Source organism: Passer domesticus, chromosome 1, assembly GCF_036417665.1.
Source record: "Passer domesticus isolate bPasDom1 chromosome 1, bPasDom1.hap1, whole genome shotgun sequence".
Taxonomy (NCBI): Eukaryota; Metazoa; Chordata; class Aves; order Passeriformes; family Passeridae; genus Passer; species Passer domesticus.
Genome location: NC_087474.1, coordinates 51,876,181 through 51,897,629, shown reverse-complemented (window position 1 = coordinate 51,897,629; position 21,449 = coordinate 51,876,181). Strand labels below are relative to the sequence as shown.

General features: G+C 39.2%; 1 long non-coding RNA gene across 2 annotated transcripts; it reads right to left on the bottom strand.

Moving 5' to 3' along the window:
- Window positions 1-3,001: 3,001 nt before the first annotated feature.
- On the bottom strand, window positions 3,002-20,642 carry LOC135300464 (uncharacterized). Of its 2 annotated transcripts, XR_010362326.1 has the most exons (7): window positions 20,314-20,642; window positions 19,218-20,052; window positions 18,872-19,005; window positions 13,635-14,352; window positions 11,121-11,236; window positions 7,436-9,964; window positions 3,002-6,484 (listed from the first exon to the last, which is right to left on the bottom strand). It is a non-coding gene; the product is annotated as an uncharacterized LOC135300464 (long non-coding RNA). The 2 variants fall into 2 exon arrangements; XR_010362327.1 differs by lacking the exon at window positions 19,218-20,052 and having other exon boundaries at window positions 3,002-9,964.
- Window positions 20,643-21,449: the final 807 nt, after the last annotated feature.

The following is a 21,449-nucleotide window of genomic DNA, read 5'->3' as shown; positions in this document are numbered from 1 at the left end:
TTCCTCATCTGCAAAATTGAGACAACAGTCCCACTGTATCTCATATTTCAGATATCAGTTTCACTGTTTTAAAAATATTCACCCAACTCTTGCTCTCATAACACCTCATAAGTGAGCTTACAAGGAAATTAACAATTCTGTACTCACTGCAGGGCCTGATGATACGTATTAAATAAAGCCTGGGGCCTCATGTCACCTGGGGGAATAAAAATAAATAATGGATGCTTCTCTGAATTGTAAAGCATCACAGAGGAGTGACACTAGCAGAAGACTGGAGTAACACACAGGCAAACTAACATCTTAAATTCCAGTGTTAAACATAGTGAAGTGAACACAACACCACATATACGTGCATGTACCCATTCTGATACATTTTCTGTCTTCTTCTATGCTACATCATCTCTGCTACATAGAATACAGACCAAGCAGGAAGAGAGAAAGTATATCTAAGATATAATTCAGTCCTCTGAACACCAGTGTACAAGTAAATACAGGATAAAGCTCTCTTTATCAGACAGATCCTCTTCTGATTTTTAAGAAAGCTGACTGATCACTACCAAGAAAAAAATGCCACCAATATTCATCCCTCTAAACATGAGACAGAGAGGTCACCAGGACTGGTTTTATTATGAGGTTTCATGTTTTCAGAAGTGGTATGGGGGGGTGTTTACTTACCGTACCAAGACCACTCCTGTGCTGGAAGACACAGTAAATACACATATGAATGCAGAATAACTCTCTGCCTTAGAATTAGAAAAAGAGAGAAAATGAGAGCAAAATCTTGACTGATATGATAAAAATATTCATATGTGCTGATATGAACTCCTCTTTTCTCTGAGTTACCTTTTCTTAAGTTCAAGCTTTGGCTAGAGCAGATTTGCATGCTTTATTCTGGGCATCCTTATCTTAGGCCCGTTGGAATGAAGAGGTTTGACTGTAACTGAATTTTCATCTCTGCTGTGAGAAGTATGAATGTCACTTCAAACTCACCATGACCCTCTGAGGCACAGTGCAGTGCATACCATCAGGCCTTTCTAGGTTATCTGCAGCCCCTCTATGCTGTGTTTCCCTTTGAATCATATACTGTAAGATAAAAATGAATGAAACTTGTTAAAAGAGCACACAGCTAAGTTGAAGGGACACAAATGTATGAGATCAGGTAGGATTTTTGAAAGGATGACTGAAAGAGAGCTCTTTTCAAGCAGCTGGTTACTGTGATAAAAAGCAAGTTTCTCCCTGTCCATTTGGTGTGGATATGATCTCATCTCAGGTGGTTTAAGAAATCACCTCATAAATGTAATTAGGTTGGAAAACCATGCTCACTCAGAACTGGAAGTTTTGGTAGCACGGCATGGATTTCTGGTGAAGTATGACTGGAAAACGCAGACGTGATATCACTTCCCTTATCTGAGGATGTGGAGTTGTCCTAAGACACAGAAGTGCTGGAAAAGCAGCATGGAATGTCAGTAGCTCTAAGTACCCAGGGAGAACAGCCCTGCTTGCTAACTCTCAGACTGTGCCCTCTTTCAAATCTTTTCTACCCACACAGCTCATATTTCTAACACACTCCCAGCTTTCCCAAAGTCAACTACAACACTGAATCGCAGTGGTATTAACAGGACTTGAATCAAAGGACAACACCCAAGAAAACCAGAGACCTCCAGAGATGGACCTCTGGGTTTGTCCAGCCAGCTCCTGTTGCCTTTATTAGCACTTGAACAAGAGCAACTGTGTTTTGCAAGGCTGAGCACTTTGAAGAGCAAGGTCCTTCGGTTTATACCTCAAAACATCGGAGGTGCTAACACCAGTATTTCCAGTGGGGGGATGACTCCTCTGTAAGCAGGAAACTGCTCAAGGACTGCTCTCATACATGCATGGTGACAGACAACATTCCTCTGGGGTTCTTTCAGCAGCGATTCAGCTCCTCCAAGGAACGAGCAGAAAAGTGCTACAGAAGATACTCCATCCATCCTCCTTTTAGGGCTACATAATTCTAGGATATTGGAAAAGTTCTGGAGACAGTAAAGCTAACAAAGACTATTTTGGATATTAACGTCACAACCTTGCACAAGTACATTTGCTAAGGTGACTGGGGTCTTACCACTGAAATTCAAATGCTGATGGATGCAATCATCTGTACAAAAGTATTTTTAAAATTAAAAGCACTGTAGAATGCACAGGGGAAAAAAAAGTGGTTGTCTTTAAAAAACAAACAGAAGTAGCATGTCAAGGTTCTTTCTCCCTGAAGTTTTCTTCCAACACTCATGGTTGAAAGCAATATAAATCTTGAGTGTTGTATTGTACAACAAAGGTTCTCACAGACAGTGTTCAGTAGTCTGCCAGGTATACCCCATCTGAAAATAATGACAATTTTCCATACCTTAGGATAGGTGTACTTCATATAAATGTCAAATAACAACTCAGCCTTGCCATAATTGGGCTTTCTCTGCATTAGAGAAAACCCATATGTTGATTTGTAGTCACCTCTAGTAGAGTAGCTTGCACAGAAGAGATATAATTTAGCCAAATGTAAAATGTAAGCATAATTGCACTTTAAAGAATTGCAGTTTTCAGCTGCATAAACTGAGATAATCTATGATGACCGGGTTCTGTTACATCTGGAAAAAGATTAATTCTCTGACATTGAACCCTGAATTTCTGTTTTGTTGAACTTACAACTGTTTAAAGATTCTTTCTAATATAAACTTGAGATTGGCATATGAGTAGTGCAGATTACTGTGTAAAGCCCCAGCTGGAGCAAGTCTCTGAATGTATTGTGTAATTGACTCACACAGGAAGGAAAGGAGAACCTGGTAAAATACTTCATTCACCTATAAAATGTGAGCTAAATTTTTGTCTCTACCAGTGAACAGCCCTGAATTCAATACAGTTATATACAGGTATAACTGAAAGAAGAATCTGGCCACTTTAAGAAACAAGAAACCCTTTATTTCATTTGTCATTTCTTAGCAAGATATTTGTATAAATAAAACACTGGATGTCTTTACAACTGCAGATCTTGTCTGCAGATCCTACTGGTTTTAAAGAACAAAAAAATGTAGGAAACAAGGAAAAAAGCAAGAGTCTGCCTACAAAAAACTGAATAAAGAGTGATGCTTGAACTTTTTAATAATTTCTGATGTTTTGTCTTATTCTTTTAATGCAATGAAAAAAAAAACCCAATTTCTGTCCTCTGTCCTACTCATAGAATCCACCAGGTATAAAACAACATAATTCCATTGAGATGAAACAGTCTGGACTGGTTTCTTTTAAATGGCCAATACCATGAAATATTATACAAGCAGCGGCAATGAAGATAATTACAGTGGTGATTTTAGATCCCTAATACACTGCCAGTTTGTGATCAATTAATTAGTTTAAACAGCATATGACAAATCCATTGTAAACTGGAGTATCTACTAAGATGAAATATCAAGAACTACTAAAGGTGAAATCCAGCAAGAAAAAAAAATCAGCTCTTGTTTTCTCTTCTTTTCAATATACATTTTTATGGACTTCTTCAGAGGGTGATACTGCCAAACAGTACCCCTCATATTAATCTGGTGGTCTAGCACCATTCAGCTGCTAGTGGCTGTGTTCCAGATACTAGAGATAATTTTAAGTTATGAATTAGATTGCTTGCTGATTCCTCTTGTATGATAATTATCTTCCTAGATGTTGTCCTTGTCTGACAGTCTTACTCACTTAACAGAGATTCTGAGGTACACACACACAAATGCTTGTCCTGCACACCCTACACACAGTGCTGCATGTGCATGTGCGTGCAAACAAACACACAAAGACACGAAAAAAAATTCTACAGGTACATATACCATGTCTGCATCTGAGTCTCTTGAAAGAGACACCCAAAAAATATTATTATTATTTTCCACAGGGACAGTGGCATGGAGCGTCCAAGTATAACGTGGCAACACAGATCCTACAGACTGTATGGCATGGGAAAACTTTGGGGGTTCCCTGGTAACAAACACGAAATAGTTCAGGAAATGCACAGAAACACAGAAGCACAGTCACAGAATACTTTGTTGTCCATTCAGTTATTATTTAGCAATTTTAAATCTGATATTTAATTTTGCAATTCTTTCAGATATTTTACTTCTCAGTTCACTAGCCAAAATTAACATCCTTGTGAGCCAATACTCCAACCATCCCCATGCCTACAGCAAGCATCACCTCATCCAGATGTTCCCTGCCAAAAAAAGGCGTAATGTGTGTGGAATCGGGATACATGTTGTGTTTACCTTAATTTAATAATTATTCTTCTGGATGACAGTGACCACATCTCAAACATTAATAGCCTCTATTGTGTGATCACCGGTATCAATCACAGCTGTTCCATAATGAATCTCATAAAAATATTCAATCAGTGATGGAGAGGGCCTTTGAGATCCACAGAATGAGTTTCAGATGTTTGCAAAGTACTCTGAGGTAGGCTGCAGCTCACACAAGGGAAACTCTACCAGGTGTTTGCAGTTTCATGCCTGCTGCATAAGTAATGTAACCCATAAAAAGGATTTTTTTTTCCTCCTTCAGAGCAACTCAGCCCAGGGAAGCAGAAAAAATAAGAAGATAAAGAAGCACTTTTAGAAATGGAAATTTTGACCAATAGGGGTGAAATTCACTTTAGTGTTATAGCATTGGATAGGGAAAAGGTAAAATATGTTGGGGTTTCATTCTTTTTTTTTTTTTCCTTTTTGGAGAGGGTGGGAGGAGGTGTTTCAGATGTAGATGAATACGTGAATATAGTCTGAATGCTGAAAATCATAATGTGTTCAAATTTGTGACAGAAACACTCAGCATTTTCACAAGTTCTGTGGACTATTTTCTCTCCTGTCTTGAAGAAAGTAACATAAATAAATATATCTAAACTTTTCTCCTGCTAGCCTTGGTCTCAAGCTATGCACCATATTACTTCCCTCTTAAATGATTCCTTTTGATGAAGTACAGTATACAAAACCCTAGATTCTTGAGCTAGAGCACTCTGCAACTGTTCCAAGTTTGAAGAAAACAATGATATGTATTGGTCCTCTATACTACCATACAGAAGACAAACTGGGATAAGGATCCAGAAAGTTTCATACTTGGTTTCAATAATATTTCCTTCCAATAACTGGGGTTGTGTCCACTGAAAGGATGGGATTATGTCCACTGAAAGCCAGGATGCAGCCCTATGTGCTGATCTTGTGTTGTGGATTGATTTCAGGCCATATACCATCACAATTTTCCTTTAAACAATGCTTCTTTTCCCTAAATGCTAGTTTTTCTCCGACTATTGCACATCTCTGACAAGAATTTTTACCCCTTTGACTCAATGTGTTTGTATTAGTGTAGGTGTAGAATCCACTCAATCTTACAGACAGGCCAACCGCTATAACTTAGAAACCAATTATCTCATCCCTTGTACCTTCAAAACGAGGCCATTACACGGCAACTTCCTCTCATGTGAAGCCTATGAGTAGTTGTGCCATTACTCACAAGGGGAAAAACCCCAAACCAGCAAAAAAACAAAAGGCCCAAACCCTGAGAGGGAAATCCCATGAGAGAAAACTGTCTTATTAAAGTTTCCATTGGCAGACCAGCACACCTCAAGAACAGCTTTCTGTGGTAAGTGAAGTTACCTGTTTCTGGAGACCAGTGGGGATGTAAAATTGGAAGAGATTAAGAGGGGGAAAAAAAAAGTTCACCAACATTTATTTCAGCCTTGAAAGTACTGCTGGACTGGACAGCTCTGTTGCATACAAATCTGCACGTCCCAAGCCCAACACAGAGACTTCAGTAGTTGCCATGGCAGAGTACGGTTGGGCTGTCAGTCGGATGTGCTCCTTTGATTCCCTGCCCAGTTCCAGGGTAGCCTCCAGCAGTCTGAGGCCGAGGGACAGCTTTAATTTGTGGCAGCTGGACACAGTCATTGAGGAACCATATGGCAGCTGGGAGAAGCCAAGTCAGGCCAGTGTCTTCCCCTGTCCTGGGATACCCTTTGCAGAGGAGGGAGGGAAGCTCTGGTGCCACACAGATTCTTCCCAAGCCCTGTGTAGCTTCAGCCCTGGATCTTGCAAGGTGTCTTAAGGGGACTGCAAAGGGTTTCATGCTAATTTGTCTCCAAACATCTGTCCAGACACATCCTCCGATATCCAGAGAGATTACAGTCGCTATCTCCTCCCAAGAAATCTCCCACGGAGTTAAATGCTCTTCACAAATTACACAAAAAACAAGACCTTTGCACCAAGCCCATCATTTCTGCACCACTGCAGTAGCAGCCCCCTGGACACCCTCCCATGGTGTATCTTGGGTGCTGGCTGTTCCCGGGGATTATAGATTAGACAAAGCATCACAGATTTTTGAGCTAGATGCTGCAAGGCATCTGGCTTCAATAAAACTGGAAACTGGGCCAAGTTTGGTCTGCAGAAGTTTCTTCCAGGTACAGCACTGACGTCTTATCTCAGCATCTTAGCTTTTCCATACCCTTGCATTAAAAGTCAAATAATATTTATGTGGATACACATACAGCTCATGTTGCAATCTTCTTAAAATAAATTAATGCAATATCTTCATAGCTGATACAGTTACAATACTATAATTATAAATTACAGGGAACAATAAATTATAATACGTCTCTCTGCATCCTTTAGACCCTTTTCTTTGCATTGCAAGACTCAGAGTTGTTGGTTTTTTGGTTTGGGTTTTTTTGGTTGCTTTTTTTTTTTTTTTTTTAAATTTATATGCAACCTAAGACAACAGCAGTAAAAGAAAACTGAAAAATGTCTGTCCAAATCTCATATGTGAAAACAGGTTTTTCTATCTGGTTTAATCTAAAAAAACAAGACAGTCTACCTTCCCAAAATGGCCAGACATAAAAACAACTTTACTTGTGGCTTCAGACATTCAGCAACATTCTGGATTAACTTTAACCATTAGGTAATGTAAGATTAAAAAAAAAAAAATAGCCCTTCCATAAACCTAATTCATGAACCTTCAGCTGAATGGTACATTCATGTATTTCATGGATGCATAACCCAAGAAATAAAAGTTTAATAAATTCTTGTATTCAATTACTGGATCAGGACATGTGTCTTCTCTTTAGGAGGTTTTGAAGTAGATGTCCACACTGAACACAAAACTCAACAAGCTTTTTCATAAATTTCTTGACTTCCTCCACAAAGGTCATTTGGCTTGTGAGCATGATAAGCCATTTCAAAAATTGCTCAGCTCACTACTTTTTGAGGTTCACTAGTGTCTGAAAGATATATATTTAAAAATTTTTAATTAAATGAGAAAAATATACCATATTTAAAATGCTTGCCCTCTGCTACCCATAGGTTTTGCTAAGTGAAAAAAATCCACTATCAGATATCAGAGTCAGTGTGACTTGAAGACAAAGGGAGAAACCTCTTAGCTCATCAGGTTTACACTTTACCTTTTGGCCTCACAAAGCAATCACCAGGGCTCCTTGCAGGCTGGGAAAGCTTTCCTGTAAGATTCAGGCTCTTCTGGTGCAAAACAGAAAACTTTTTCTTTCACGGAGCCTGGCACTCATTTTGAATATGATGTGTGACAATGTGAAAGAGAAAATACATTTGGTATTATGCTACTAAAAGGAAGCTGGATCCTCTCTTTACTGGTTGTCAGTCAGACTGTATCTTGTGGTCTGAAGCTGCAAAAGCAGCTGCTAAATCTGTAGCTGCAGTGATACAAAACTGAGGTATTACTCAGCACTAAGAGCTGCATAAACAAAAGCTGAGAGCAACAATGTGCACTATACTGAGCTCTAAAAACTGCCACATTAACTCATTTCACTCCTCTCCTCTCTCTAGAACCACAAACCCACTAGTTAGGTGTGGGGATTCTGGGCCCCTCTGGCTCTCTGCCTCTCCCTAAGTGGACAGGGAAGGGCTGTGACCATCCAGGATAAGCAAGGAGGTGGTGGGATCAGGGAAAAAAGTTCTGGTAGCAAAACAATGTGGGACAAGGATGGGCTTGCTTTGGTAGTACAATGACAGACTTACCTTATATTACTCTAATGAGATTTTGTTGACAGATTAGTTTGGAGCTGTTGAACCTCAGGCTCTCTCCTCCTCCCTGTGTCTCCCATGGTTTTTACTGTATTCCTTTCTTCTCATGGCTTCCCTTTTGAGGGATAAGGAGAAGATGGGGCAGAGGTGCATGAGGAAGGCAGTCTGCAGCACATGCCCTTCGTTAGCAGGAATGTCATATGAGGATGATTTGGGTGGAGAAGCCTGAGGATCTGGCAGGAGTGAGCTGCAGTGATCAGTCACGCACAGGGCACAGCGAGATCGTAACAGAAGAGAAGAACATAAGCAATGCCAAGGATTTGAGGCTGCTGTGATTTGTATCAGTGCAAACACGTAATGGCAAAAAAATTGAAGTACTTTAAATTTACAGTGATAGACCTCAGGTTAGAATGAGATCCACAGGTCTGAAAAAAGTGGAAAAGGGAAAACTATGCAGAGAGCAGTATGTGAAGGCAAAATGGAGACATAATGAGAGGGTATGCTGCACGAGGATATTGTATCAGCAACTATGGAAATGGTTAAAGTAGATTACATTTTAAGGCTCATTCTGGCCTGCTTGACTATCATGAATATTATAATCAAAAGATTGATAATTCTGATATCCTAGCAGAACAGAAGTATACAGTCCCCAAAAAGTGTTAGATTGTATCAGCGTGGAAATCCCACTAACAGAAATTTCAAAGATCTCCAGACAGATCCTTAACTGCTTCTGTGGCAGTGCTCACTTCTCCAAGACTACATTTTGTTATTTAATTTTTAAAAAATCTCTTATAATAATTAATAAAGATTTGTATCTGAGAAAATAATCTCATTTGCCTGTTAGGTAGGAGGAGATCAAAACTTTGCACAGTGACAGTCCCAGGGGACAAAGGCTGGCAGCTCCAGCACTCCACAGTGCCTCATCAAGCTAATTCACAGTGTCATAGGCAGCAGGAACCCACAGGTGCTAAATACAACCTCCACTAGGCGCCTGTCCTCAACAGGTTTTCCTGAAGAAGCTTGCTTTGTGCAAGGGAGTTGGCAGACATTGTATTCGGAATGAATGCTGTTTAACCAAACCACTGAACGAACCAGCCCACTCACTCACCAAAATGACTGAAAGCAAAGATATTCATTGGGCTCCCTGTCTGTCTATGCTAGAGAACTTACTCGTTTGCCAGAGGTGTATTTCTCATTGTTGCTGTGAAAGGTAGCAAGATTTTCAGAACTTTCAAATTTTCAGAACTTTATCCATAAGTGCTAATGATTCCGCTAATACTGAGAAAGGATACAGTGACAGGAGGAAAAAAGCCAAGTCCTTAAAATAAACTTTTTTTTTTCCAAGCCACAAATAGCATCTTAGCTTTCCTTTTAACAAGCATTCTGAGTTGGATTGCCAATGCTGCTATTGCAAATTTCTGCCAAATTTCTCCTGCAAATTTTACTCAGTTTTTAGTCTATCAAAATCATATTCACCTCAGTTGGAGTTTTATTGGCATTGTAAATGAATGAAAACCCTGAGCAAGGACTTTGGAATGTGACTGAGATATTATATGTCTTTGCATGTGTGTTTATTCATTTTTAGACATTATTATTTATACCCTCTGGAAGCAAGAGAAAAGAAAAAAAATCTAAAGGAGGGGATGTACTATAGGTTAGTTTAACAAAACAACAATGATTTGCATTGCTGCTGACAACTATCTTGACTCTTCAGCACTGAGAAGTGCCAGATGGTGAATTTGGAAGAGTTAGTAGCAAAAAATGTGACCATCCCAGGTTCAGGGAGTCTCTGAAAGAAGGATTTGGAAACTGGAGCTCCACATAAGGATACAATCCAGAAGGAGATCTCACTTTTATTGAAGAGGCAGCTGCAGGTAGCGTGCAGTGCATTAAAAGTTCTTTAAGGTCTCCATTCTATTGTTTATCTCCAGCTGCTGAAAATAAGAAGGAAAAATCTCTTAATAATGTGTATATATATATATATATATATATATATACACACACACATACATACATACATACATATATACATATACATATACCTATACCTATACCTATACATATACATATATATGGAGTTTGAGATGTGTATATGTGTGTGTGTATATATATAGGGGAAGAAGAGACTGACAATGAAGAAGTCAACTTAATAAATAAGTACATGTATCATTGCAAGCAGGAACCTAGAGCAGAGTTCCAGTTCAGTGTTCTGGGGAAAGATTCAATGGCTATACTCATAATATATGCTGCCCAAACAAACATTTTCCGTTGACTGATGTTGCCTGGCAGGATTTCACACCTATACATTTTAATGGGAAGGAGTGGTCACATATCTGGCCAGCCAGGGTTAGAGTGACCAGCTGGCACTGCTGTGTCAGGGAGACAACATATGGATCCAGCCTGAGAGTCAGATGCATGTTTCATTTCTTAACACAGTCAACCCTGCTAGGAGATAGGAGGCAAAAGAAATGGTGCATGGCATTCCTGTCTCAAGACTTTGCATCTCTAGGTACTTACCCAGGAGCCCTCTAATCCCTCTAGCACCAAGAGGCAGACATGATCTGAGTGAGTTACTCCATCTGGAGGTGCATATCCAAGACACCCTGGGTAAATCCCACCTTTTAGGGTACATATTCTTCCTGACTACACTGAAAGCCTTTAGGTGAGATCTGAGTGCCTGAACGGACACATCATTGTCAGCACCTGACGGTGACCCACCTGGCCTCTCACTACCTCCCCAGAAAGGCACAAGTCTCTTGTAAATCATCTTCTTTGGCTCTGACTTTTGAAGGAATATTTTCATTACATTTTACAGCCTGTTGAAATGTCCTAAATGTCTCTGGAAACATTTACAGTGTAGCCAAGCACCTGAATTGCTCTCCTTGTGAGGGAGCAGTAACCAGGTAAACACAAATCCATTTTGTGTTGTCAAAAAAAATTTGCATTAAAAGAAATGACAGGAAGGCATTGCATATCACAGCAACAGGCCATTGAACACATCATGCTTTCTCCAACAGTGGTAGTTATACCTGAAAGAAAGATATAAAGACAGGCATGTTTGAAATTTCCTATTAGTAATGCCCCACTTACCAACTACTTTCAGTTTGGGAGTTCTTGATTAGGATATGGTGCGTGTGTATTTAGTAATCTTCACTGATTTTTCTTCCAAGAACATGTTCCATCTGGCCTTGAACTCAAACTGACTTCTACCAAAAACAGAAGCAAAAAAAGACAAACATCCTGCCTACTCCAGAAGGAGTACAGAAATGTATCCAATAATAGAGAAAGTCCTCAAAGACCATGCTGGCTTTGTAAAAGATAAATAAAGTGACAGAGCAGAAATAATTTGCAATTATATTCCTCTAAAAGTGGTGTTGGGACAGGTTACAGGTGAGACATGTAAACATCCACTGAGTTGCATGAAGGCAGATGCGAGACGCCAAAGACTATGCTAGTCTGGAAAATATTGGCCTTTTTGAAGTCCTGGGGAACTGTAACGGATTATGTCAAGATAATTTTTATATATACTAAGCAATGAAAATAAATTATTGCAGTATAGATGGAAAATGTGTTCCTTTAAACATCCAGTATGCATCCTTGCTAATTAGTAAAAATAGGACATTCTGCTTTTTTCCCTTTCTCCCATTGATCCCAAATTTAAAATACATGTTTTCAAACCTCATACATTACTATAAATTTTAGAATTGTATTCATAACCCCTTATTGCTTCGTAGGTTCATGTATTAAATTAATTTATATTTGAAAATACCAGGGGAAGATATCTCGTAGAATATAAATATTTATTTGTAAAAGCAGAAGTGTAAATACTGAGATAGGAAACAACACTGATATGGAAATCCCATGGCAAGTCCATTTGAATGAAGGCAAGAGAACATGTCAGTAGCATAAGGCATAATATAGGAATTGTGAATGTTCCAAAATCACATGTAATAAACTCAGGAAATACATAGTGAATATGGGAACAGGCTATACAAAATTGCAGAAATAAAGAAACCAAACAACCTGACAAAGATCTCAGGTGACAATGATTTTTTCCTCCTTTTGAGTCTCCAAAGGGCAGAATTCAATTTTTCATGAATGTAAATAATTACAAGAGAAGATGGTAAATTAATTACTTGGACAGAAAAAGCAATGTTGGAGTACTCATAAGGAACTGATATTTAGCTATTGCCTTGTGATATAGCTGAAGATACAAGAGACCTAGAGTAAATTACAGCACCTCTCTGGAGGCTGCTGTGTTCATTAATACCAGAAAGTGTATTTCACATGCTCTCGGGACACTCTTTGGGGTCACTAAGAGTTGTGCAAAGCCAGAAAAACTCCTCTGGCACCTTTAGATGTACCCTTTGAACTCCAGGGCTGTAACAAAGATGAGACATGTGCCTGGGGACCTTCCACAGGCCCAGGTTTTGGGGCTCTGATGCTGCAGCCATCAGAGAATACTGAATGGAATAACAGTAGGAACTGGAGAGACTTTGGCTGATGTTTTCATAAGTTTACTGAGTTCAGAACTGGTCTCTGAGGAAAAAGGATGACTAATGCATAATGGCATAACTTTAAAAGTGAACCTATAGAGACATAGTAGGAAACTACACACTAGTCAGTTTGACATGAGCTGTGAGCAAAAGCCTTTGAAACTCTTTTAAGAGTCAAAAAGGAGAACATTTGGAAAAGAGCAGATTAACAGAAAATAGCCAGCATGGTTTCAGGAAGGGGAGGTCACCACGGCTCACTAGCAGAGGGGAATTCTTTGCGGATGTTACTGCTGGACTAGGGAAGGGGCTGTGGTGCACCATCACTAAAGCTGGGTGTTCCTCAAAGCAATCTGACAAGCTCCACAGTGGGACTAAATGGACAAGGTACAGAGTTTGTGGAACTGGAGGAGACTGGACATTCAGACTGAGTAGGAGCCGAAGCAGAGGCTAAAAATGATGACCTAAATGACGACTTTAAAATTTTAAAGGTGAAAAGTAAAAGAGGGCTCCAAAGTGCTGCAGGAACTTGAACTGGCTTGAATAAAGGAAAAAAAAAGAGAGAGATACAAAACCAAAACAAACAGAAAAGCACAAAAAAGTGAGCAAGGCTTGTTACTGATTTAGCAAAGTGATCATAATCACCAGTCCTAGAAAAATAATAAGCCTCTCAATATACTGTAAGTTAGGTAAGAATTGCTATGGTCTTTTCATACAAGAGGGAAAACAGAAGCACCACAATTGCTCAAGCTAACACCTCCTGCTTCAGCTGTCTGGCTCATCAGCAGCACTTGAAGGAGAAAGGGAAAACCTTGGACTAGGATCCTCACATATAACTAACAAGGAAAATGTTTTTTCAATATCTTGTTTTAAAATTAACATTCTTCAAATCTGAGGGAAAAATCTTGTGATACAAGGGAAAGATGTTGTTTGATTTTCCCTGGGAATCTGTACATTGAATTCCACCCTCTGCCCTCCCTGGTGAGGTCCCTAGTGCTGAGAGTTCTCAAGCACCCAAATTTGACTCAGAGCAATTTTTTCCAGTTACCCTCACAGCAAGATATTTTCCAGCAATACCCACCCTTTATTTCCTGGTAGAAATATACCATACCTGCTGATGTTTCAAAGATGCAGATGAAAATAGCACCATAATGCAATTGCATTTCACCTAATTGCCAGGCAGGAAACAACACAAAGCTGCTCACACCTGAAAAAAAATATCTTAGAGGAAGGTCCACAAACATGTACTGCTGTTACCACCATATTGTTGACACCACTTGCAATAAACCCGCTTTTTATTTAATTAGTAGCCTTCTGCTGTTCCCCAGTATCATGATTCTCAACTGCTGCCACACGGACCCCAGTTCTGGGAGCCATGCCAGAGTGTAGGTGCAGCAGGGAGGCTGCAACCCTGTCAGTGGGGATTGAGTTTTTAGTTTGGTTTTTTGTTTGTTTGGGGTTTATGTTTTTGGGTTTTTTGTTTTGTTTTTTATTTCAAAAAAGTCTAGGTACACAAAGCTCAAGTCTGCCGCCTGGGAAAAACTGTGATCCTGGAGCGCCGTCCAACTGCCACGAGACCAAGCAGCTCTGTTCCAGGCACAGAAATGCTGGGGCTGCTCAGCCTCCTGTGCTATGTTAAACCTCCCCTTGAAGTAATGAATCACAGAGCCACAGATTTCACTGTACAACCTTTTCTAGGCTTCTCCTGCTGTTGACGGGAACTATAAAGGCCAGGACTTTCCTCTGACTGCTTGTGGGTTTCAAGGCCTCTTTTTCCTTTCCTTTTCTGGTGCTTCTTTGCCCTGTCTTACATGTTGTAATTAGCTTTCCTGGAGGAGTTTTACAAGATGAAGATAAGAAACAGCTTATCCCAGGCAGTTGTTTGTCTTCACATTTTCCCTGTGAAAAAAAACTTCTAAGAACTGAGTTTCTATCTGAACCATTATTTGAGGGGCTAGAAAACAGAAATGCTCTGGGCAGTCAAGCAGGGAACTTTAAAAGGAATCCAGCTGAAATGCAATAATGCAAATATTTGAAGGGATTTTTTAGGAATTCCAGGACAACCCACTCCTCCCTTTTTATTAGCTTCACCAGTGCTCGATAAGGTGGTTACATTTTCCAAGTGATTGATAAAAGCCACTTTTTAACCACCATTTAAAAAGCAACTGTGTGGCTGCATGATTGTGTTACCGTGAGAAGTCTTTTGAGCCACGTACAGAGTTGACATTTCCTCTTCCCAATCTCACTATTTTTGTGAAAAGAAATTTGCTTCCCTTTAACAACTAGCTTTTGGAGTCAGCTGAGTGTAGCTGGGAGACAGCATGACAAATATTGCTAAGCCACGGGGTGATTTTTTTTTTTTTTTAATAAAAGGTTGGGACCTGGGTCTCTCCAGATAGTCTGGTACTTACTACCTCTGTATCCTGTGAGTTTGATTTCACAGTCTACAGCTTGGACCACAAATTGATAAAACTGAACTTGGCTTCCCTCACACATTCTTTGCAGTCCTGGTTCTAGTTTCATGATGGAGGTCAAGCTTGTACTTCTTACCAAAATGGTTTCCTTGTTTAGAAAAAACTGTGGAACTCCCTCCTCCCACATGCTGTAGAAGTCAAAATACCAAAAAGCTTTAAAATATAAATAAACAAATTAATGGAAGTCCACAAGGGGTGATTAAACTGGAAGATACAGACATAACTTCTAATTCAAAAGTGCCTAAGCTGCAGACTGCCAGAAAGGAGGTAGAAATATTGAGCATATATCACTGTAAGATAACCTTGTTTTCATGTTAAGATATTCTTTTTGGTAAAGCAATGATGCAGTGTCCACTAAAGAGCTAAGTAGCCTAGCAGATGTTGAACTCAGAGTTGAGCCCTGTGAGGAGGAAGTAATTTTTCACAACACTGAGCTACAGCACATATATTTTATTCTGCACATGTTCCTGTTGCCATCTCTTTTTTTCTGAGTCTTGTTTTGATGTATGTGCAACTTATGTTCAGCTTGTAGAACAGGACAAAAAGTAGGCATAGGTACACACAAGAGGACTACAGCATCTGCTAAGGTAGTATCTGGCTTCAGGGCTGCATATTTAGAGGAGGTTTCTATACAGGGAAGAATGGGAGGTCTAGGAGAGGATTTTAAGATGGATTGGGGATTGAATGGCAGAGAATTTTGAAGTTTGAGGTGGGTTTGGTGAAAAGAAATAAAATTTGGTTCCTGGGTGGGAGGATAATGAAGAAATTAGGCTTAATATGGACACCCTTTTACCTCTGTTCACATGGGCATTTTTAATCACAGTGACCTTTCTGAAGGGAAGAAAACAAACTTGCTTTCTTCCAATATTCTCTTTCTCAAAGACATGCACAGGTAAAAAAATGCACATGTCCCTGACTGTCCAGTTCCTACTCCTCCTTCTCATTTTTGCTACTGGGACCACAGTATAAGTTTTTTATTCTACTGGTAGAGTTTAGGGTAGTGAGACTGTCTTCACTTTAAGTGGTGATCTTGACTCACTTCAGAGAAGTCTGATTGTTGAGCAGCTTCCCCCATGGGAAAAAAACCAACAAACTCCATGGCTCACTCATTCCCCATCCCAACCCATCCTGTCTCCTGCCTTATTGAGAGGAATACGTATTTGAATCTCTGCCTCTTCGCTCCTTCTTACCTAACAGATTTTCAGTCCAAGAGAAGAGGCTCTTTTTAGGTTCTAAGATTACAGGCTATCAAGGGAATGACCCAATTGGAGGTGTTATGGACACCTCATCCCAGAAAATAATCAATTAATCTGAACTTTGTCATGGAGAGACTTGCAGCAGTTTTGGGGTAAGTTGCAAGAACACAGTTTTTCAAAGACATCACAGAAGAAGATAATTGGCTGACCAGAATAATTGCATGAGTTCAAAGTACTTGAGGAAGAGGATAGATATACTGACTGCCAGAATATACAGGCAAACACATTTTTAGTATAAATAATATTAACCAAATTAAATTATCTGCATTATTATGGATTTTTAAAAAGTTTTACATGATTTTTATAAAGGAAAAAACAAGCAAACAATTTTACGAAGGTTTTATGAAGTACTATCTGCTTACTGGGATTGCTTTTTTATTGCATGTCTTTCCTTAGAGGGAAAACTATAGTATTTTTATAGCTCAGGAAAAATTATGAAGTATATTATCTGAAATACTTACAATGAATTTAAGGTGACCATCAAATTTTCATTATATACAATCTCTCTACGTATATACTTGTACATTTTTTTGCCTGTCCTTGTAGTATATGCATGTCAATCAAACCTACAGCAAAATAGAATTCAAATGCCTTCGAACACAAGAAGAAAAGCCAAAGCCAGAAAGTCTTCCAAACCTTACCTCAGCCAAAAAATCTATGGCTAAACAGTCCCTGAAACATTAAGAAGTTAAAAGTTTAGGACCATTTCCACTGCTAATAAATCTATCCTTCATTATTAGCCACCACATGGGTGCTTTTATTTTTGTCCAAATCTCCTACTGACAAAGCAGACAAAAAATGTGGTAAGTTATGTATCAGATTCTCTTGCCCTTGTTGCTATGCACCTTTCCTGTGTGCTGATGACATCATGTCATTTAATTAAGCCCAACAGCTCTTTTCCTTTCTTTTTTCCTTTTTAAGAAAATGGATGTTAAGAACATTCTTTTATGAAATTGTTGTATGGTTTTGAACACATTTTCTCCAGAGTAAAAGCAATGGTTTTTCACGGGCTGTGTTTTTTGGGTTTGGGCTTGGATTCAGTCAAAAATTTTTCTTCAGCATTATTAAAAGAGGTGATAATTGACCTCTGAATAACTGAGAAGAACTAGAAATGGAATGGAAGGAAAAATATGGAAGTGAATATTCAAAATACAGAATGCAGTCTAGCTATCGGTCCTTTCCTCTCCTTGGTAGGCCACTCTAAAAAGGGAGCAAGGAAACAAACAAAGGAAAATGAGGAAGGTAAGAAATATGAAGTGGCTTCTAGACAGACTAGGATTCTTCTTCTCTGAGAGGAGATGACTGTGAGGGGTGACTGTGATATGGATTCTTCAATTATCTTATGTCTTGCACAGCATTTTTAAAGACCATCCCAGCCCATCTGGCTGGTGTAACTTGGAAGTATAGTTGCTAAAATGAACAAAAAAATATGTGCATGAAAAATATTCATGATGCATGAAATAAGAAAGGAAGTTATTCCTTCAGAGAGAGAAAAAAAGAGATTATAATACCTAAAGTATGGGAGATATTAATGACTACTGTAGTGCTGGCAAGAACATGTCAAGAATTGGTGCACATATGCAATTCATAACTTTTTAGACATCATCCTCTTTGCTGCACAAATAGATTTACAGCATGTTTTTAACCAGCTCAGTAGACAGATGAAGAAAATGGTACAGTGTGGCAGAAGGCAAGTATTTTTAATTCCTCCACTACAAAGATAAAACATTCTTAAAAGAAGGCATTTTCCACTCCTTTATCTCCGGCTACTCTGCCATAACAAGTCTCTTGGATTGGCTCAAATTATATGTATGCCAGATTTAAACTCCAGAGTCAAGTACCTAATTTTCTGAGTTTGGAGGTATGGATTACTGGCTAGTACCAGTCTCTACAGCCAATATGAAATTAATCCCAGAGTTTCAAACTCCTTAGTGACCACTGTATGTATTTGCATTTGATCCTTCCAAATCCATGCCTTTGTTTTAGGTACTAGTGGCCTAAGTTATGGAACAGTACATATCAAATCATCAGGTGCATTTATACACTGTCGTTCCATGGCATGGGGATCTGGCTTGAGAGACTGGGTGAAAACAGTTAAAGCCAAAACTATATTTAGAGTGAAGAAACACAGGAAATATACTGAGTGCCCACATCAAAGTGTCTGTGACTACTCTGAATGGCATCTGCACTTTCAGGCTCCCACAGTATTATTTGCTTTAGCATTTGTGGTTGATCTGCAGTCAGACCAAGCAATATACTTCAGGGGTGCATCTGAGGAGATAATCTAAGAAAACAATGGGCTTTTGCTCTGTTTCCTGAACAGCATCATCATCAAAACATACTGAAATCAAAAACTAAAACACAGTGAATCACAAAAGGGTCAAGTCTCGGTCAGGCTGGAACCAGGAGAGTGGCACATATTGCTCTCCCTCCAATCAATGCATTCCCACATCTACTTCAAATTATGGAAATCACCAAGCAAATCCTTCCTGGCCTAAATGGGGTGCTGAAGAAAGGCAAATTAAGATAAAATAATGGAAATTATGGAGGTATTAAGCTGTGGTCAGAAGCAGATTTGAAAATTACATTTAAGTAACCAAAAAACTACTAAATTTCACCTGATGCTTGTGAAGTGGCCACAGAGGTTCATTTGCTCTGGGTCTTCTCCATGGTCACAATCAGGGGGATGTCCGAGTGTCCAATAACTATGTCAGTGGGTGAGTGAAGAACAGCTTTGTGCACCACCCCTTAGCTGTATGCAAAGGATGGAATAAATTAGCAAGACACATAGAACTGCAACATTGAAGCACTGCCCATTTTTGCATGTCTTTCATTGGCTCTTACAAGTTCCACCTGTATTCTTTCAGGCTTGATAAACCTTATTTAAAGAAAAGCTTAGGATCACTTGTCATCCTCAGCCTGTTTCATTACTATATCTGCCCTGGGATAGGAAATGGAAATTACCTATCTTAATTATTCTTCTTAAATCAGTGCTGAGGCTGGAGGAGTGCTGCAGTAGGTGCCGGGGTCGGCTGTTGCTTGTCTCTGCCCCAGCACGGGAAAAAGTGGTTCTGGGTAGGCCGCGCTCTCGAAGAAGGAGTCTGGACTCTTGCTTTCGGTCTTCAGTCGAGTTTATTATTTCTTATCTACAAAGATTTTCTGTCTGTCCAGCCGAGGTCTGTTCAGCAGGACAGCCAAAGGCACTCTCTCCCGCCCACGAGGCGGTTGTCTCTTTTATAATGAAAATTACGTATTCGATATTTACCTTTACTTCCCAATACTTTCTGCCCTTGTTGGCAAGTGTCCTCTTTCTATGAACCAATCCACACATGCCAACATCATCCTGAACATGGATGCCAAGGAGAAGAAAGAAGAAGGACAGGGCACGCCCAAATTCCTCCATCTTGGGACTCCTGATCCATGTACAGAATTCTAGACCCCCCTGTACAATACATAAAACCCCCCTGTACAGTGCATTCTAACTTAAGTTCTAACAAGTGAATAACATCCCCTCACCATTTAGACATGAAATTCTCTCATCTCCTCACCTTCAGGTGTCATTTCTTTAAAAGGATCAAAGTCAAGCCACCAGGTACTTTTGGCAACATTCCAGGGCCTCCGAGCCCCCCAAGGGTTGTCTCGGTAGCTCTGGACATCCGGAGTGACGTACTGAGCTCCCACAGTAGGAACATTCAATTCACTGTAAGCAAGTACAGCCCCTGGCATAGAGCATCCAAATGAAAGGCACCACCAACAATAAAACATACACTGCCAAAAATGAATCCATGAAGAAGGAGACCTGAAAGTAATTTTACACATTATTTTCACAATTTTTTATAATGTCCTTTCTATACAATGTGGTTTTGGTCTGTTTTGTTCTTTACTACAAAACGTATTCTCAAGATAGGCTATTCCTTCATAGAGTCATTTACAATATTAACTGTAGGAACTATTCCTGGACTAGGTAAAACACTAAAATTGGAAAGAGCCTCTGAAGTTGGTTCTTCTAGTTTCTACACATTATCGTTTTTACCCATGCAGAGTTAGTGTAGACACCTACCAGGACAGAACAACAACAAAAGGCTGCAGCAGGACTTCCTGGGGGCCATAGCAGAAGTTTAGTCTATGATCTTTTCTGTATTACGTTCTGAGTCAGAGACTTCTCTGCTTCTCAAAAAAGAGAAAAAAAAAGTGGCTGAGACAAAGTGCTCTACTCTGTCATCATTTTCCATCCTATTTCAGGGTATAGAAGAACCAAAACCCAAGTGCAAATACTATCTTCAACTTTGAAATGCAGAAAAACTTTGAGAGGATAATAATTCACTTAGGACTGACTTACTCATTTTATGTTTCTCAGGTTATATTCTCAACTGAAATAAGTGACTGAGTCTCAGGCACAAATTCATGTATGTCCTTTTCTTTCCGATAACAGGGAGTATCTCACACAACTAAATTTTGTATTCCCTCCCCACATAAGGACTACTTCTTCTTCCATATGCCGTTAATACTTCCCTTGCCTGAGTTCTTCCTACTTTCACTCGGTTCTGATTTGTCTATTTTGATACATATGGGCACAGTATCCCACATGTTAAGTGAACATATACCACATACTTAAATGCCTACTAATATTTTCCATGCTATTTTTTCATGTGGTTCTAATACAAAATTATTCCATTACTTGTTTGGTTTTTGTTGGTTCATGGTTTTTTTACCTACCATTTAATATTTAGCAGACATCATTAATGATGTGATAACATTAAAGGTATTGATTTTTTTCCAAAACAAAGTAATGACATCCAACATAAATATACTTTTGTAAATAAAGACAGCAAACCTGATAACTACTGAAAAATTCTGCAAAAAACAATAACTCATTTTCAATGTAGATATAAGGACTGGTGACAACCAAAGGATCATCAATTAATTCACCACCACATCTTAGATGGTGTGTTTGGCACATAACTCGTGGGTGGTGTATCTGCTGGCTGACAGAGATTCATAAAAAGTTTCTGCCCAAAAGTAATTTCATTACTACACTTGACTCTAAAGTATCTATAAATATTTGTACAATCAAAATTCTTCCCTTACTGATGTGCCTCAACAACACATAACATAGAGATAAAAACAGGCTGAATGAAAATTCTTTTTTAATGTGATGTAAGCCTTTTCTGAAGAAGCTTCAAGGCATGCAGGCAG